Source organism: Lactuca serriola, chromosome 2 (genome assembly GCF_051521515.1).
Source record: "Lactuca serriola cultivar US96UC23 chromosome 2, Lser_US96UC23_V15, whole genome shotgun sequence".
Lineage (NCBI taxonomy): Eukaryota > Viridiplantae > Streptophyta > Magnoliopsida > Asterales > Asteraceae > Lactuca > Lactuca serriola.
This window is the reverse complement of record NC_136409.1, coordinates 43,536,200-43,557,331: the sequence shown is the minus strand read 5'-3', so window position 1 is coordinate 43,557,331 and position 21,132 is coordinate 43,536,200.

The window sequence follows — 21,132 nt, the reverse complement described above, 5'->3', positions numbered from 1 at the left end:
TTTTTTTCCTGTGAAATTGCTCCGATCACTTCAAAGGTAGTATGATTCCGTCCATAGATATGATTTCACTTCATGAAATCGATGAGTTTTGAGCCTGAAATCGTCGAAAAAGGGTTCGTCGGAGCTTACGGCCCAAGCTTACTGCCATAAACTCCGTTTGCGGCCCTGAGCTTACGGTCACGAGTTTACGGCTGTAAACTCCAAGTTGACTTTGAACTTAAATGTTGGGCAAAATAATTGATTTTTGGGCTCAATTTAAATCAATTAAAATATTATTTGCTCAGATATCTTTCTTTTCTTACTTGGTATGTTTTAGTGCAGATCAAATGGTAGGCTTAAAATTCGCAGACATGCATAATTTGGCAATTGTACTGGCAGATCCTCCAGTGGCACATGGAGAATTCAAGTCAATGATTCATGGACTGAAAGAATGTTGTTTGGCCTCCGCTATCACCATGAACACCGTTGTCTATCAGAACATTATAAGAGAGTTCTAACAGACTGCCAAAATGAGAAGAGATGATGATGGATCAGGGACTGTGGATGTAATGGTTAAAGGATGCAAAGTTGTGATCAATGAGCAGTTCATTAGAGAAACGTTGCTGATTAATGACCTACTGAGTTTTCCCACTGAAATTGGAATTGAAGATGCTCATAAAATTTTGAAGAAGATGGGGTACGAAGGTGAATCTCCTCCTACAGCGAAGAAGCTTCTGCCACCCTATTGGAGATTCCTAGCCCATGTGTTCGTGAGCTGCGTCTCCGGTAGGAGGTCTGGTGCGGATGAAATATCCATGAGAAACACTAGAGCTATTGTTTCTCTTGCTGTAGGGATTGGCTTCAACTTTTCGAGGTTTATCCTGGACGAGTTTGTGGTCAACATCAATGCCATCACACGGGATACCTTCTTGATGTATCCTAGATTCATTCAGCTCTTCATCAACAGACAATATCCTGACATGGTCAAGGAGGGAGATACACTTGATATGAAGTCCTTGGGCCCTCACACGATTGGGCTCATCAAGAAAAATTGCAAAGGAAAAGTTGTTTTTCAAGGACTATATCCACTTGTAAAATCTGGATGATTTTCCGAGCCGAATGAGGCGTCTGAGTCTCACGGATCATCTGACAAAATATCTTCTGAGCCTACTTCATCAGAAAGGGTGATCTCGGAAGGCGATGTGATCACTGTATTAGATCAGGAAGGGGAAGAGACAGTTGCTCCTAATGTGTTTGTAGCTGAGGAGCATGACCTGCGATCAGTCCAAGTCGAAAGTGACTACAATGAAGGATCTTCTAAGAATGCAATTGAGACTGATCAGTATGAAGAACTTGACCTTATAGGTTTTGATAGAGATGAGATTCCGACTAATTTTGGAAGTAACGAAGACTTTTTTTCAAATGTTAATCTCAACACATTGCTTGACAATATCAGTGATGTTGCTCACCCAACAACGAAGATAAGGGACTCGGAAGACGTTCTCGAGTCAACACCTGTTACTACAGATCAAGTGGTTGATACTACAACTCCAATGGTGACAGTGTCAGGGATTCCTCCCCTTGATGTTGTTTCACCTACAATTGAACCACTTCAGGGTGATGATACAATAGTCCAGACCTTACAACCTCCGTCAAAGAGAAGAAGACATGATCCTAGATTTGGGCCTTTGGATTCTGACTTATCTCATAGCCTGCCAATTACACCAACAACTACACCTGCTATCGTCTCAACAGAACCTTTTAGTGGAGGTCCAAGCACCACCTTTGAGTTTGGTGGCTCCTCTGCTCAAGCAGGATTCTCTCCTCCTAGGGCAGATCTTGATGATGCCTCTGTGTGGCTAGCCATGCATCTTGCCCAGGAACAAACTTCAACACCTTCTTCTAGAGCTAAAGGAGTTGCCTTTAGAGAAGGCCATTTAGGAGAAGATGATTCTGTCATTGATGAGCTTCAAAAGAGAGTCAATGTGCTTGATCAAAAGAATATAGAGCTCAGCATACAAGTCAATGATCTTTTGAGCGACAATGCAAATCTGAAGATTCAAGTTTCTGATCTTCAAGAGGACAAAGCTTTGAAGACCAAGCAGATCTCTGACTTACAGGAGCACTATAATCTTCTTACTTCAAGTTACTTTGATTTGAAGAAGAAGTTAGAGGAGGAACTTCGTGACAAGTTCAAAACATCTGCTGATGAGTCGAGGATTAATCTGCACATCCAGGCTCATCCCATTGTGACATCCGCTCTGACATCTTGTGTTGTTGATAGGTTTGAAAAGGAGCCAGCTCAAGCTCAAAGTGTTGTGGCCTTAAAACGTGCCAAACTGGCCAAATCTGCTGAAAAGGGTCAATACTTGTTTAAGAGGAGCTCAGACCAGAATGCTCCTGTGGATCAGCCTACTATCACCTTCACAGAGATTGAAGATTATCGTTTTACGAATATATATGGTGATAGGTCAGGGATCGTTTCTTGGGGATTTCACGATACTTTGAATATGTGGATCGTGAAACAGAAAAGTGGTAAAACAGAGCTATATAAAGATGCTCATGATTTCAATTCTTGGACCAGGGTTGATCTCTCAGAGCTATCAAAGGGCCCCTTTTTCAAATGTCTCTTAAAATGCCCAAGCTACGGAGTTCAAGCATTTCCTGGAAGATCAAGTGCACAAGGGTTTTCCTTCCATGAAGACTGTAGAGTCAATCATTAAGATATACCCAAGTGTAATTGATCTGAAGACCAATCAACCTCTTAGAGCTGTGATGTGGCCAACTACTAAGAAAGTGAAGAAAATTCCTATTCTTTAAGATCATCCAGATAGAACTTTGCGAACCATGGAGTACTGGGTGTTTGATAAAACCACAACATCTGCTGTCATCATGCTTGAGAAGGGATGCATCCGCCTGTACGACAAACGAGACTTGCTTCAGTTTGGAAGGCGGGATATACATCTGCTGATCCATCATCAAATTAAAGTTGTAGAAGATCTCTTTGAGCCAACTTCCAAAGAGTTTACAGCTATGGTTGTGGAGATTATCGACAAACGGATGTGGAACGGAGCGATGGGGAAGTCAGATGTGCTGGTGGTCGACAAAGACTGATCGCAAGCTAACACCAAACCAAGGGGGAGATTAAAGGGTCTAACTAATGGTTTGGTCTAGTCTTTCATTGTAATAGGTTCTTTTGAGTTTGTATGCAGTTTTGGTAGGTTGGTTGTTAGTTTATGGCCATGATGTGAGTTTACGGCCGTAAGCCTATTTACGGCCATAAACCCAGAGTCGGCCCAAGTCCACTATATATAGGGGGTTATGTAGGTACTTTATGGTTATTGATGCCACAAGAGTTCACGGTCACAGAGCAAGTTGTACCAGATGTTTTTATTCAATATAAGCGTGTGCAAGCTTGTTTCAATTCTGTTTCTACTCTGTTTCTCATTCCATTGATTGTGTGATTGCTTGATCATTGGTAAAGATCCATTTTCAGGACCTTACAAGCCTACCACCGACAAACTGATAGACATGCTGAGAGATTGTGCGATCGACTTTGGTAAAGCATGGGATACCCATTTTCCATTGGTCAAGTTTTCATACAACAACAACTACCATTCTAGTATCAAAGTTGCTCCATTTGAAGCCCTCTATGTCCGAAAGTGTAGATCTCCTCTGTGTTGGGCTGAGGTGGGTGACACGCAACTAGATAAAGGACAAGTTCTTGACAACACTCTCACGGGTCCGAAAATCATCCGGGAAACAACATAGAAGATTGTTCAGATTCGTGAACAATTGAAAGCCTCTAGAGACTGACAGAAAAGCCACGCTGACAAAAGATGGAAACCTTTGGAATTTCAGCTTGGTGGCCTTGTTCTATTGAAGGTCTCACCCTAGAAGGGCTTGATACGCTTTGGAAAGAGTGGTAAGATAAATCCAAGGTACATTGGGCCTTTCGAGATTCTCGCTAGAATCGGCCCTGTAGCTTACAAACTACGACTACCTTAAGAACTTAGTAACGTACACCCTAACTTCCACGTATCGAACCTAAAGAAGTGACTATCTGATGAGACTCTTGTTATCCCCCTCGATGAAATCGAGATCAATGAGAGCCTCAACTTCGTGGGAGAACCAGTAGAAATCATGGATAGGGAGGTCAAGCAAACGAAACAAAGTTGTATCCCAATAGTGAAGGTTCGTTGGAATGCAAAACGAGGACCTGAATTCACTTGGGAGCGGGAGGATCAAATGAAACATAAGTATCCTCATATTTTCCCTTAGTCCATGTGTATTTCTTAGTCTTAATTTCGAGACGAAATTCCCTCTAACGGGGGGATGATGTGACAACTTGTAATTACTATCCTTGTAGAAGTCAAACTTGGTCAACTAAAATTCAAACTTCTCATTTTGATCTATCGTATTTCAGTAGGTTTGAAACCTAAATTTGGTTTAAAACCTTTAATTAGAAGAGTTTCTTAAATTAGAAGTGAATTATAGGGAGCCTTGTCTGAACCGCAAACCTTTCATAGGCTGCAAACGAGCCTTCGGGCCGTGAACTCCCTCAAACCGTAAAACATCTTCGGACCGTGAACCCTACCCTATATAAAGTGGTTGGATGATTTTATCCTCACTTCTTCTCTTCTAACTGCAAACTCAAGGCTTTTCTCCCAAGGATCTTCAACCGAAAACACCTTTTCTCTAAACTATCATCCTTCAATCTGTTGAATCCTAGAACACTTCTTGGATCTTCAAAGTGTTCATCATTCCATCAACATTCTGGGGATTTGTCAACCGCAAACACTTGAATCATCTTAAATCTTCAAGATCCTTGGGCCGTAAACTCAATAACATCAAGTTGTTCTTGGGCCGTGAACACCCTCTTGTTGCCGTAAACACCTTGTAGTCTTCCTTTTTGCTTCTAACACTTCTTTGGTAAGTGTTCCTTACATCATAAGTTGTTTCCTTTACACCTTTGAGGTTATATTCACAAATTTCATACCTATATATCGCGTGAAATGCATTTTAGGACTTGTTTTGTCTCGAGATCTAATTGGTGGAAAAACATCGTAAATTGAACCTCCAATCAAATCACTCCCACATGGTGAGTTCATACCCCTACAATTTACCTTTTCAAACGCTTTTAGGGGGGAATACAAGTAGAACACAATTTATATTCTGTTAACATTTACATGTAAAAATAAACAATCAAAGGAATTCTTATGTTTTTATAAGTTATTAAATCAATTCAAAAACTCTTTTAAGTATTTTAGATTGTTGTTTATTATCAAAATCATATTCATTTATATATTTATGTATAAGTATGCTTTAACGGACTTAGGACTAATGCTAAATACCTTGAATCCTGTTCCTTGTTTGGTTATGGGCTTAGGGTAGGATCACTAGTCCGACCGTCGGCTAAATCATAGTTATAAATATTAAACCCCATTTTTAAAGTACATGCTTAACTCAGTTGAAAACATTGGGCAATTGAGTCTTTTCCGAAAATCGGTTACAGTTCAAACAAACATTCTAGTAAACTATAATAGATATAGTTTAGGGGATCAATGGATACTATATTCTAGAACAGAGGAACAATACATGATTCACGTACATATACTTTACACTCCAAGTAAACTAGGAAAGGAACGTACTATCAATTCATTTATTTACGACAAAATATAATAATACTTTTAGTATATGGTTATATATATATATATATATATATATATATATATATATATATATATATATATATATAAATACAAAATACCGGGTTATATATGGGGTACATCTACAAAGTACCGGGGTACATCTGCAAAGTACCAGGTTTTATTAAAAAGGGTACATCTACAAAGTACTGGTTTATAACAAATAAAACATAAGAATATATAAAACAGTCTTCTTATAGTCTTATTGTGAACTAAAACTATGTTATACTATTTTATAAGTATAAAGACACTTACACCGAATGGTTTTAGGGAATTAAAACTACCTTTCAGTTACATCAGAATATATAGGATTTTCTGGAACAATAAACATATTAAAGGAACAGAAAACAAACTTTAAACATAAATACTTATGCACTCACTCAACTTTTATGTTGATACTCTCTTTCAAAATACCTTGTATTCTCAGGTCACTAGTAGACAGGTACATTGGACCAGGTTTTGAGAAGACGGAGCATGTTCAAGACTCGTCTTTTATTTTGATATATGTTTGGTGTCTTGCAACTATACACATAATACACATGTATTAACTATTCTATTAATGCAATGGATGTTGTTGCTTGTTTTACTATTGTTCATTGTTATGATACTGTACATGACGTCCTCCGCCCCGAACGTTTTTGTCGTTCTGGTTTGGGGGTGTGACAATATACATGTATATCAATAAGTGTCATGAAGATCACTACCATTCTACAACATAATACAATGGGCTGACATTGGTGGCTTCGACCCACAAATACAGTAAAGAAACTCACATCAATCAGAAGATACAAAAATCACACTCTCTGGCTGCTACCACGGCTCCTCATACTGAACACAATCAAACCAACCCTAATCAGTATTTAGGGTAACAAATGAAAGTCCAAAACATAATTCCTATCACAAAGGGTAAAAGAACCTTTTACCCTTCCTAATATAGGCCTCACAAGCCATTGCCCAAGGCTCACTAATAGACTAAAAGACCTAACACCCAAGAATGGCCCAAAAGACCTAAGGCCTAAAAGTCCATTTGGTGAGTATGCCCGATGTACCACCTTGTTACGCCCAACATAGAGGTCCTCAAAGCAAAGGAAATGGGATTACAACGCGTTACGCTGAGCGTACGCGTATGTACGCCCAACGTACGCCCCTAATTTCCAAAACTCTATTAAGCACTTAATGACTAAATTCCAAACGTCTTAATCAAAGATCTAGTTCTTGGGAAACGTCTTAAATGATAAAGTCATCAACTTGATGCCTTTGCATGGCTTAAAGAGACCCAACATGCATTTCTAACACTTTAACTTCATATTAAGTGCATTAACTCATGCATGGTTGAGCTTAACCCATCAAGATGTCATGTTTATGATTATACTACTCCATAAATACCAAGAAATTACCAACATAAGTTCTGGAGTAACTTCTACTCCCTAGAACTAAACCAAGGGACTAAAAGCATTCCAAACATAATCCTAAGACACAAGGTAATGTTTTTTTGACTTATTACCAAGGATAGAGTTGGAGAATGTCATACACACACTTATTTATCCTTATATAAAGTATAATGGGTACCCAAGACCATATCTTTCTAAAATATAGAAATATACCTATCTCCCAAAGAAATTAGAGGGTAATAAATGGTTAAAAATTTTCTGCCAAAATGGTAATCTATATAGTATGCACATCGGGAAAATTCCTATTCCCAAGAAACTTTCTCAAATCATGAAGAAATGTGCATGAGTTGGAAAAAGTAGTGAAATTTGGCCTTAAACTTGGTTTCATGTGAAAATAAAAGCAATTTAGTGAAACAAAGAAATATTAATTAAGTGTTTACTTGTTGAATGTTGGATACTTAATTAAAGTGAAGAAAAGAATAAGGTTACAAGTAAAGGCCTGAACAATGAAAGAAGAAAAAACAGTGAAATTTTGAATGGGTAATAGGAAGTATATGTTTGTTTAATTCAGACTATTGTAATACATTTCTATAAGTGACTATGTATATATTATGTTGGAGTATCTCATCTTTTCCTAGGGCCTATTCTGGAGAGTTAATATGAGACTACATGTCACACCCCAAAACCAGAACGGCGGAAACGTTCTGGGGTGGATGACGTCATGTCAATTATCACAACACATGCATTATAGTAATCAAAGTACAACAAAACAGTGCATTATTAGTAATAGTTTTACATGGTTTACATTTCAATACAACAAAGTAATACAGGTAATAATATAAGTACAGTTTTGTACTAAGCTATCTTCATCAACAGCTCCGGGAATGTACCTGTCTAATGCTGACCTGAGAATACAAGTTATTTGAAAAGCGAGTATCAGCATTTTTACAAATGCTGGTGAGTTCATAAGTATTTAGTGTCATTTTATTCAAATAACTTTAATAAAAATGGTAGTTTTAGAGTATCCAATAAATTAGAGTCTTTTCCAGAAAATCCTATATTTTCTTTAATAAATGCAGTCTTCTACCAAGACTAGACGGAGTTATGTGGTAAAAAGTAGTTTTCCCTTAAACGCTATCATTATCAAAATACAAAATTTGATTATTAAAGAAAGCAAGAGAGATCAGGGAAAATAACATATGCCTCAGCAGTGAAGACTGCTGACTAAGGCAAAGGAATCATAGACTCTAGGAGAGTATCGAACAAACGACACGCCTGACTCAGTCTAACAAAGAGAGACACAGACCCCAGACGGTACCAAATGAAAGGTACGGATAGCAAGGTCTAAAAACAGAGACTATAGACCCCAGACAGTATCAAATGAAAGACACAACTAGTAAGGTCTAAAATAAGGAATACAGACCCCAGACAGTATCAAATGAAAGACACAACTAGTAAGGTCTAAAACAAGGAATATAGACCCCAGACAGTATCAAATGAAAGATACAGCTAGCAAGGTCTAAAAACAGTGTAACTCTAAGAGTGGGTTTTCAACATACAGTGTAAAGTACAGTGTAAAATACAGTGTGAAATACCGTTACCTTAAGGCCATGAATTATAAGGTAACCTGGGATACTCGTAACCATACTAACCGACACTAGAGTACCTGACGCCCTACAAGCGTCAATATAAAATATGACATTTGTCACCCCTTGGCTTGGTAGGCCGTGGACTGTAGCTAGCAGTCAGGGTGCGGGGGTGTCAATCCCGTATAGATCTATACACACAATGTCCGCTCTCCTTACAGGAGACTCTGGTTACCAACTAGACGACGGAGAAGCCGTGTCCCGAAGATGCATCCCAAATAGCGGGTAGTCGGTTTCCAATATAAGTGCTAAACTAGAGGTAGAGACTCATAACTGAACTGACTAGAGCAAACTTATATGTCTATGCTCATATACATAATATATAACTTAATGAATCGAATGACCTTTGGACGGACATCCGATCCCACCAGACCACATCTCAACGAAGAAAAGGAAATAGGGCGGACAAGCCTTCCTAAGTCCCTTAATCATTATTTATATGCATCTATACAATCACATACATACATCTAACTACGTTTGAGTGTGTAACAAGTGGAAACTTATCGTGAAGTATAACCAAATCGTGATGTATAACCAAATCGTGTGGAATAACCGAATTGTGAAGTATAAGCATGCAGTGTGGAATAACCGAATCGTGAAGTATAAGCATACAGTGTGGGATAACCGAATCGTGAAGTATAAGCGTACCAAATATAAGTGTATCACGAAGTAGAAGCGACAACAAGTGAGGTAAGAGCGTCTAATAGGCATAAGCGACTACAAGTATAAGCGAAATAGAGGCAATAACAAGTATAAACGCATTACGAAGTGAAAGCGTTATCAAGTAGGAGTTTAAACTAAGAGGGAGTATCAAAACATGGAAGAAAACCTTTATACTTGAGAAAATCACAACTTGGTGTTCTTTGGTAAAATAAGTTTTGAAAACCTTTAGAAATTCTTTGGAAACTTTTCATAAACCAGTTTAAAATGAACTTTGATAAAACAGTATAAGTAAAAGATTTGAATAAGTGAAAACATTTTAGAAAATCATTTATAGTATCATACTCGGTAAAACAGTTTACAGTGTGGTAAATCCTTGTGCATGAGGGTTATCAATCACATGTGATTGATATGATAACTGGCATGTTTAACTTGTATTCCCCCCTATAAAACATGTAAAAACATTTAAAAGGTTCATTTAGGGGTATGAACTCACCTGGTGTAAGTGGATCCGACGCAGGTGCCGGTTGGGTGCTCGGTGTCAAGTAAATACTTGGACACACTTAGTGACCTATTTAATATATGATAACATATGTTCACATACAATTAGTACATTTAGTACTAATTAAACAAGTATACTCACTCTAAGGAGCGGAAAACACTTTGGTTAAGTGTTTGGGGTGTCCTGGGTAACATTTAAGGGCTTGAATGACTTAGGAATGGAGTTTACTCTTCAAGAGTAAACTCTATACTTAGTGTTTACGGCCCTGGGACAACTCCCATGAGTTTACGGCCGTAAACTCATGGTGAGAGTGTTCTAGGGTGTTTAAAGGCTCTATCTTGATCGTAGAATTATGCTAGGTCCAAATCCAAAAGGTATGAATGGGTTTAAGGCATTTAAAGGGACCAAATGGGAGTTTATGGCCCCAACCATGGGAGTTTACGGCCGTAAGCTCCCAAAGACCTCTTCCTTGGATGTTTTAAGTCTTAAATGGTAGAGGATAAAGTCCTAAGCATTTTTCCAAGTCTAATGGGGAGTTTAGGGCACCATTTAACCCCTTTATAGGAGTTTACGGCCCAGGTACCCTTTCATGAGGGGTTTACGGCCGTGAACTCCTTATGGAGTTGTTTTAATTGAGCTTAAGGTCCCTAGCTTGTTTGTGGTTGATTCTAGAATTTAATCCAAGGCCATTGGTGTGTTTAAGGGCATTTTTAACACACAAATATGAGTTTACTCCCCATGAAGAGGAGTTTACGGACCAAGCATGTTCTTGGGCAGTAAACTCATGTTTACTCCCCAAAATGCTAGTTCAAGGTGTTCTAAGTCCGATTCCATAAGCCTACAAGTCATATCTAAGCCTTAGGGACAATTTGGAGGGGTTTTGGGGCTTAAAAACCCCATTAAATGGTGTTCATGGTCCAAGAGTGTTTTTGGGCTGTAAACACATGATTTTGTCCCTATTTTATGTTTTAAACTCGAATTTGCAGGCTAGATAAGTTATATAACGAGTTAGGATAGTTTACCTACTCGTTTGGGGCTCGAAACAGACGATTTTTGGCTCGAATTTAAGTTGTAAAGAGAGAGAGAGTGGGGAGAGTGTAAAAAGTCTCTAATGGACTCCACTCACCCTTATATAGGGGTTGGAGTTGGGGCTCAGTGGGAATCTACCCAATACTGTCGTTAAACGGGGCTTTTGGTCGCACCCGATTTAGTGGTCGCAATAAAATTTAACTTTTTCCAAATTACTATGGAAATGTAATTTAAGTGTTTTTATTTACTTTATCACGACTATAACGACATAAAACATAAATAAATAAACATTTATTTATTTGACGACCTCTTATTAACGGAACTTTTATACAGTGGAATATTCCGTTAACGGAAACGGGGTAATGTAACGGAATAAACTTTGGGTTGTCACATCATCCCCCCGTTAGAGGGAATTTCGTCCCGGAATTCAGGTCTAGGCAATGTAGTAGGTATGAATGACCTTGTAGAGGCAGGAGGGTACTTCCTATTTTGTTTGTCCTCGCATTCCTAAGTGAACTCTGGTCTGTGCTTGTCATTCCAACAAACCTTCACCTACAAGATGCGGATTTCCGTATCGTGTAGTTAGCGAGTTCCGACTGGTGTATCTACGAGGTTAGGGTTCTCAATGGTTTCTATCAAGATGAGTGGGATACGAAAGTGAAATCGGGCAACACTGATCGAGTCTAAGGAGTGGATCGATCGGGTGTGAAACTTGTGGAATATCCGGAAGTAGTAGTGGTCTGACGAGGGTTAGAACAAATCTCCGTGAGGATTCTCAGATGGTCCTGAGCTCTCGGAAAGGTAGAGCTTTTCAGCACTTAGAACATAGTGTACTTCTATCGCAAGATCATCACTGGTGTGATCACCATTCCGAAGTTCCTAACGTTCTCTCTCATACTGGTGGTGTAGTCCTTCAGGTTGGTTCCTAGGATGCTCGGGTTGTCTTTGGTTTCGCGTTACCTGTCAATTGGCTGTTAGAGACCTTCTAGATCATCGGATGAGTTGTGTGACTACGGTTATCTGTTTGCTGTAGAGTGTCTATCTCAAGCTCGTGCAGAATGAACCTGCACTTCTGATGCTTGAGGTACGAAAACCCTCAGGGTCAGGGAGATAGGGTTTCACCAGACGAGTGTTGGACTATCTCGGGAGATGGTTCTACTATCTCTGCGTGAGATAGTATTCGTGGAACACCTGATAGTCCAATGAATCTCTAAGACTTTGGTTTATTCTAGTGCGGAAAGCGCATGCTCCTGCATAACCCCTCGACTAACACCAAGGCTGGTGTTAATTCTATAATCTCTTCGGGATCTGGGTCATGAGGCTTAATGCAACTACTTTCGCACTTTGATCAAGTATTCTAGGCTGCGGAGGTTATCCTGTGGTTCTCGGTATTCTAGTGTTTACTTTGGAGAATGTAGTCTATCGTCTACAAGGCGACGGTGACTTCCTCCATGTGAGAGGGTGGAGGATTCTAGGCACTGTTCGTCGGTAACAGGGTGGACGAAGTGCCTGAATAGTGTGAACATCTTCTGCAACTACTTTTCCGAAGTTTCTGAGTATTTCCCGGTCTAGGTCAAATCTAGAGAGTATAGGTTCCCATCACTCGGAACTTTAATCCCTTTACTAACTGAGGGTGTTAGTTATCATGTGAGCTTAACCGGTATGACAACAAATTTCGGACCTGTGGTCATTATAGTAGCTCAACCCGAAGTGGTTCTCTTGACTCCAACTCTTATTTTATGGAATAGGATGAAGGGTTTTACTAAGAGGTTCATGGTAGAGCTCATACTTAGCTTAACCACTAATACTTGGTGTATGCAGGCCGTATATAATTGAGGTTGGCAGGATGTTCAGTTGTGCGACTCCACCCCAGACCCACAACCCAACGAGGAACAAGGAGTAGGGAGGAAGCACACATCTTAAATCTTTTTGATCTCAACTATATACCACCTTTATGCATATACCTGGTTATAGTGGTCAGTCCCATGAGTTCTATCCTCTGGGTTCACGAACCTGATGTGCGAGGTGTGAAGGGTCTTTCTGGGGAATCTACGAAGTATGCTTCGGATGGTCATTGTCTTCTGGAGTATCTTGCAGTGTCTTTCTCTTCGGTTTCCATATGACTAAGAGGGGTCGGTCAATAGCGCGCGGTACCCTCTCTTGGGTACTTCGGAAGGTTTGAGATAAGAGGGACGACTGACGGATCGCATTAGGTTTGATCATTTGTGTTATGTTTTAGGTTCGGAAGAACCTTTATTTGCCGACATGGCTACGGAGAAAGTTCTTTTTACACAGCACTAGGGATGTACACATGGTTGCACTACGTCAAACCATGAACAATAGAGTCGTCAAAATTGGCATACTTTGACATGACATAAAGTGAGGATCGATAAAGTCATGCGCCGAACAAGCATACAAGTTCTAGGCGTCTCAGGTTTTGTCTTGTGTATCACTGCCGCGGATACTTGGACCGATAGAGTCGACGCGGAACTATAGAGAGTCCTAAGTGTTTCCGAGTAGAGTACCTTTTCATGAATGTATGAGATTTCACATACATCTTAGAGTACAAGATTAGACAGCCTTAAAGGTAAAAATGGTCTCAACCATAGTCAGAACAAATAGGTCGATTCTAGCAAACAATGCAATGTCATTCCATGGACTATTGAAATAATTACGTTTCAACCATGTAGCAAGATTCGGCTAGTAACTATTATAGTAGGTATCCAGTTGTTGCCACTAAAGATGGTAGAAGATATCCAGGACCGAAACATCTTTGCATAAGTTGTTTATCATATTAGCTGCGTTTCCATGGCAGAGTGGCCTTTTGGAACTGGTTTAGATGTTAACAACATATCTTGAATAGGCTGGTAGGATTTATGCAAAAAGGCAAGAATATGATCGTGGTTTGTATCCTCACTATTGTCTGTAACTAAATTTACATCAAAGACATTGTAATATTTTAAAAGTACTTCAATATGATTAGTATGAGAGTCATCAGTTTAAGTTTAGAAATAGTACACTCATAGATGTCTTTAAGAACAAAAAACAGGTAGTTTTCTATGAGCAGCAGGTCATAAAGTATTGATTGAGTAATCAACAAGCTTTTCTAAAGTGTTTTATCATGTTTTGAAAAAAGATGAATAAACTTGAGAATGAAACATCTGTTACCATTATTTTAGTAAGTTCAACATTAGTATAGGCATTCATCCTGGCATAACAACCCTTAATTCGCTCTATGGAACCACTCAGCTTTTGTACACATGCTTTCAACGTTTGTTTTGGCGGGGTATTTAAACCACCCAACAAGTCATGTAAATATGTCACCTTTTGACCTTCAAATTCTTGCAGAATTGTATCTTCTTTATGAAAAGGTCCAATAGAGACCACCCTAGGTTATTTGTTGATCCACAGTGGATATCGATCTCTGCCATTCTCAATCTTAGCTTTGTTTTCCCTCTAACATGAGTTAGGCGAAAAATTAGGATACAATGCAGCATGCGTGATTAAAGAAAGCACCAAAAAATAGATACAACAACTAATAGTAATGAATGTACCTTCTTTTCATGAACACCAATTCACTATATACATAAACAATAAAGTACTAGAAAGAAGGACGTCCACACATAGATCTAAATTTTTATTAATATTTGGTTTCGATTAAATATATATGTAATTATATAACGACACTGTTACAGTTGTTGCAACTAGTAAACAATTATAAAATCTAGATTTTCACCTAAAAATCGACTATAATTAGGCTGAATAATATCATCTTTTTTTTTCTTTTACCGCCGGTATGCCTATGTGGCACCCTTTACCGGTGGTGAACACCACCCCTTTCCTTTTGTTTTAACGGTGATAGGTTACCAGTGGAATGTTTACACTACTATCTCTTTCTCATAATTTAATGTTGAAACTCATTCTCTCTCCTTCCCTCTTTACACCTCTTTACAGGTGGTGATCCTTAAACACCACCTCCTAATATCCAAAATTTTAATAGGCAAACATTAAAATCCTTTGTGGAATCTAGGTGACATTGGTAAATCCTTTACGACACCCCACGACGTTATATGTAACTACACAACATTACTATTTATTTGTTACAACTAATAAACAATTTTAATACATCAATTTTCACCAACAAAATCATTAAATTAATTTTCAATACTAGAAAAATCATGTATTTCCGACGGCCTTTTCAGTTGGAAATTTGTCACTAAATAAGTTAGATGGATTTGATTACGTTGGAAACGGTTCGTGTGTAATTATTTTGTGACGGATTCATGACGGATACCGACGGAACATACCTTCGGAATAAACCGCCAAAGACATTTACCAACAAATCTGATTACCGACATACTCGGTTTTGACCATTCCCGATGAATAAGGTTCGACTAACTTTATCATTTTCTATCGGATTTTAAACAGTCATGGTTTGACCCATTTGAACTTTTACGGACCGAATTCCGAGATCCCAAATTTTGCTCGTTTGACTAGATATCACCCGGTCTCTAGGTTGACCAGATTTAACTATTTCCAATTTTTTTCAGCTTTTAGTGGTGGATATTTCGCCACTAAGCCGTTACTATTTATTTTTTTTAGTTTTTAGTGGATGATATTTCCATCAAATAAAATTACAAATGTGTAACTAAGTGTTTAGCAACATAAAAAAATAGTTATTTGGTGGATTACCAGGTAGGATGAATTGCCTCATAGAGGTTCCATATGTCTTTCAATTTTAGTTTGACTATTAGGACCATATTATATAGATTTGATGATGCAAAACATATACATGGTTTTATTATTATACCACTTATTGTTGATAGTCAGTCTTGAATAAGCAAGTATGAATATTACAACTTAGAAAACAGAGCTATCACACAACCAATTTATCTTTGTGTTGTGAGCGGTTTTATTTTATGTATTGTTGGAGCTGCAGAAGACTGAAATGTAAAGATATATTTCACCGCTATATGTAACAACCCGAAATTCAGGTACAAACGATTAGCCCTTCATCTTTTATATAATTGTCATTTTTGGCCTTTGTGTTGGGCGAGTACGCTGGGCGTACAGAGAGTACGCTGCGCGTACTCGCGCGCCTTCTGGAATGCGTTGTCACCCGGGGTACGCTGGGCGTACCCTAGGTTACGCCGGGCGTAACCAGTCCAGACCCAAAACCATAATTTGGCTTGATGGCTATAAAAGGAATGAGATGACCTTGTCCCTCAGCCACCATCCTTCAAAAAGAAACCCTAAGAGAGCTTTTCCCTCGTTTTTAGCTGGAGTGTGAGTATTCTAAGCCTCAAGGTGTCATTTCAAGGTAGCAAAGGAGAAGAGAAGTCCATTGTTGAGGCTAGGAGCTGGTGAACAAGTGTAGATCTGAGGATAACAAAGGTTGGAGCTTCTTCCTGAGGTAAAAAGTTCAGATCTTGCCTTGTAGTTCTTATGGTATGCTTCTTGGACCAATTTCTAGGGTTTTGGTCCCAAAGATGGAGACTTTATGAGCAAGTAGTCGCCATTGCCTGAGATCTACCATATTCCAGGTCTATTTGAGTTGTATGTTCATTAAAATGTGATCTTGGACGTAAATATTTAGCCATGCATGAGATCTAGATCTTTAGAGGTGAAAAGGAAGGTATTAGAGGGTGTAGGAGCCTTTACAGCCATGCCAAGGCTTAAAGGTTCTGACTTTATGGGTTAGGAGACTTAAAGAGACCCAGATCTGGAAGTTGAAGGAGTGTCTTAACCATTTAAGACAAGAAATATGGTATGGTTTAATCTGGGATTTACGCTGGGCGTAACTCCCAGTACGCGCATCGTAAGGGGTTGCGACCCCCGATTGTGATTCATCGATGTACGCCCCACGTACAGAAGCTGGTACGCCCCGCGTACTGTGGTCAGTTGAATTTTGTTGACTTTTAGGGTTTTGGTTAACATGTGGACTTTGAGTCAAGGAGGGGTGAAATGGTCTTTTACCCCTCTGTGGGATAATGATAAGGGTGTAGCCTAGTCTTGGAAGCCTATATTAATTAGAATGATATTTCGTTATGATTAGGCGGGGTTGGGTCTTCGTTTCGAGATTCGGAGATAGCGAGCACGTGAGATTCTAGACTTTCTGCGAGGTGAGACTTCTCACTATACTGTACCCGGAAGGGTATTTATGTGTGACCGAGAGGTCGGATATGTTATGAGTTGTATGCCTTGTATATGATTAAGTTAACCGTTTGTATGTGCTATGTATGCTATGCTTGATATGGGCCGGAAGGCATTATGTTATGGGCTGGAAGGCATTTTATGTTATGGACCGGAAGGCATTGTGATGTGGACCGGAAGGTCGACGCGGGTAGGATCGGTAGGTTTACCGGGTCGGGACGGAAGTCCCCTTAGACACATGGACCGGAAGGTCATGGCCTGGAAAGGCGTATGTGCGTAAGTAGTATTTTGGGGAACTCACTAAGAATTTATGCTTACAGTTGTTGTGTTATGTGTTTCAGGTACTAGCGAGGCGCCGGCGTGATCTGTACACACTGATGGAGGATTTATGATCTTGGGATTTATATGATTTGTATTATGATATGATACATTGGATCTTTATGACTTGTTTTGGATGAAAACATGTTTTTAAGAAATGAAAATTTTGTTTTGAAAATTTACGCTGTTATAAGTTGGTATCAGAGCCTTGGTTTGAGGGATTCGGGTGCACCTTCGGGTGTAACTGAACTCAAACCGAGGATTTGAGAAAATTTTTCTAAAAATAAAAGCATAAAATTTTAGAAGAGATTTTGTGATAACCAAGGATGAAGCAGTGTGTACGGTCAGCCAGGGCCCGAACGCTAAAATCCCCAAAATACCCTTACAATATGTGTTATGGGATACGCTATGATATGTTATGCATGCTAGAATAGACTAGGTATTCATATTAGGGAATAGAGTGGCCTGATTTGTGATGCCTTAGTCTAGAGGAATCCTGCCGCTATGAGATGCTTTGAGAGCAAGTAGGTAGCCTATGCATAGCAAAAATAGAGTACTCGCGTTCTGGGGTCCAAGGAGGAGGACTTCGGGTGAATGCTGATGCGGCGTAATCAGTAGTATAGGGCTCGTACTACTAAAGACACCGGATCAGTGGGCAACCCAAGTAAGAATCCTTCGGGTATCGAAGTCCAAGTAGGGTTGCGTTATCGAGTGCGAGCACGCTCGATCGAGTCTCTGACATTTTTATGTTATATTTCAGAGGCATTATGGTTGGGACACGCCACAGACCTGCGACGAGCGGTGTGAGTGACGAGGAGCTTCGTCAGATGATCCACGATGAGGTGGCTGCGGCAATCCAGGCCGAGATTCCGGAGATGTTTGGGTCTATCAAGACCACGCTGTTGGAGACTTTTGATGAGCGGTACGCCGCGGTGACTGAGGCTGCAGCCGCTGCAGCTACAGCAGCTGCCAGACCTCTGGGAGGTGGCTCGTTGTTGTTCCGGGAGTTCAGCAACACGAAGCCACCCGAGTTTGATGGGACACAGGACCCGATCGCTACGATGAGATGGATTTCTGACATTGAGGGATGCTTCTATACATGTTCATGTCCGGAGCATCTGAGGGTACGGTTCGCTTTGAACCAGCTCCGCCTAGGAGCGAAGGATTAGTGGAAGTTTGTGACGGCGAACTTCACTCTTGCAGAGATTTTAGCAGTGACTTGGGAGAGATTCACCACCATGTTCAAAGATGAGTATGTTCCCCCGGTGGAGAGGGAACGACTGGTTCAGGAGTTCTTGACCCTCAAGCAGGGTAATGATTCAGTTGCTGTGGTCACCCAGAAGTTTCATGAGAGGGCGATGTTCTGCCCTGAGCAGGTGTCTTCTGAGTAGGCACGGATGAGCCGATATTTGGGTATTCTGAGGAGGGACATTCGGGAGTTCGTATCGAACTCGACATACCGGACATTTGCTGAGCTCCAGGCAAATTCCTGGAAGAGGGAGATCGAGTTGGAGACTCAGGCCAGGGAGGAGGCCGAGTCTCAGAGGATGGATCGGTGGCCGGCTCAGTCTCAGCCGACAGCCAAGCGGACCAAGTCCACCGATTCGAGGATGGGAGGCCAGAAGGGACGCACTTGCGGAAAGTGCGGCAAGGGTCATGAGGGGGCCTGTTGATCGGGTGCTTGCTACAAATGTGGCAAGGAGGGGCATATCGCCAGGGATTGCCCCAAGGGATTTACGGTTTGCTTCCATTGCAACCAGACCGACCATCGGAAGGCCGAGTGTCCTCAGCTTCTCCAGGGATCAGCACATGGATCTGCGCCTGCTGCTAGGGCTACTGAGAGTCGACCGGTGAAGGCCGAGGCTCTGAGGGCTCGTGGGAGAGCTTTTCAGTTGACTACGGAGGAGGTCTGCACGGCGCCCGATGTCGTGGCTGGTATGTATTCTTTCGTGTATTTATTTTTTATGCTGAGACATTGTGCTTATATTATGATATGCGTAGGTACTTTTCTTGTGAATTCTGTACCTGCCTTGGTATTATTTGACTCGGGTGCGAGTCGGTCTTTTGTATCTCTGGCTTTTAGTCAGCACATCGGTATTAATCGAGAGGTGATGAGTCGACCTCTAAGGGTTTCCATAGCTGATGATAAAGCGGTATATGCCACCGATGCGATTCGAGGATGTGTGCTCGAGATTTTTGGTGTCAATTTCCCTATAGATCTAGTTCCTATCGCGATGGGAGATGTCTGTGTCATCGTGGGCATGGATTGCTTGAGTAAGTTTGGAGTGGTCATTGACTGCGAGAAACATCTAGTGACTATACGAGACCCTAGTGGGGGAGTGCTTACTGTGTATGGCGAGGGGACCCGGTGTGGGTCAGTGTTTTGTTCGGATGCCAGGGCGAGGCAGAGTTTGCAGCAGGGCTGCAGTGGATTCATAGCCTATGTGATGGACACACGAGTGGCCACAGGGAGGCCAAGTTCGGTTGATGAGGTTCCGATAGTGTGCAAGTTCCCAGATGTTTTTCCCGAGGAACTTCCGGGCGTGCCTCCGGAAAGACAAGTGGAGTTCCGTATTGATTTGATTCCGGGAGCAGCACCTATCGCCATGGCGCCTTATCACCTCGCGCTGCCAGAGATGCAGGAGTTATCCTCGCAGCTTCAGGAGCTGTTGGGGAAGGGGTTCATTCGACCGAGTAGCTCGCCTTGGGGAGCACCGATCCTTTTTGTCAAGAAGAAAGATGGTTCACACCGGATGTGTATTGATTACCGGGAGTTGAACAAGTTGACGGTCAAGAACCGGTATCCGTTAGGATCGATGATCTGTTCGATCAGTTGCAGGGGGCGTCTTGGTTCTCCAAGATACACTTGAGGTCGGGTTATCATCAGATGAGGGTTCGGGATGAAGATATCCAGAAGACTGCATTCAGAACTCGTTATGGACATTACGAGTTTGTGGTGATGCCTTTTAGGCTCACCAATGCCCCAGCTGCGTTCATGGATCTCATGAACAGGGTGTGCAGGCCAATGCTGGATCGGTCGGTGATCGTATTCATTGATGATATTTTGGTATATTCGAGGTCTAGAGAGCAGCATGAAGATCATTTGAGGGAGATCCTTAGAGTTCTGAGATCGGAGAGGCTGTATGCCAAATTCTCCAAGTGTGATTTCTAGTTACGGGAGGTCCAATTCCTTGGGAATCTTGTTAACCAGAAAGGGATATCGGTCGATCCGGCCAAGATTGAGGCGGTGATGAGATGGGAGGTGCCGAGATCACCCACTGAGATCAGGAGCTTTCTGGGATTGGCCGGCTATTAGCGAAGGTTTATTAGGGATTTCTCCAAGATCACCGTGCCTCTTACCAAGATGACCCGGAAGGGTGTTGCATTTTCATGGGATCTGGAGCAGCAGTCCTCATTTGAGACACTTCGCCAGTAGTCGTGCGAAGCCCCGGTGCTCGCACTCCCGGAGGGAATGGATGATTTTGTGGTATATTGTGATGCATCAATATCAGGGTTAGGGGGCAGTGCTTATGCAGAGGGGGCACGTTATAGCGTATGCATCGAGGCAGGTGAAGCCTCATGAGACGAGATATCCCACCCACGATCTTGTCACACCCTGAAAACCAAAGGCGGAAATGTTTCCGGGGTTGACTCCACGTTGAGTATCAAATCCAATGTACATAATAAGTAAAGTGAAACAAACATTACATTACATATTGAAAAGTTTTACATTTGTTTCAAAAGAT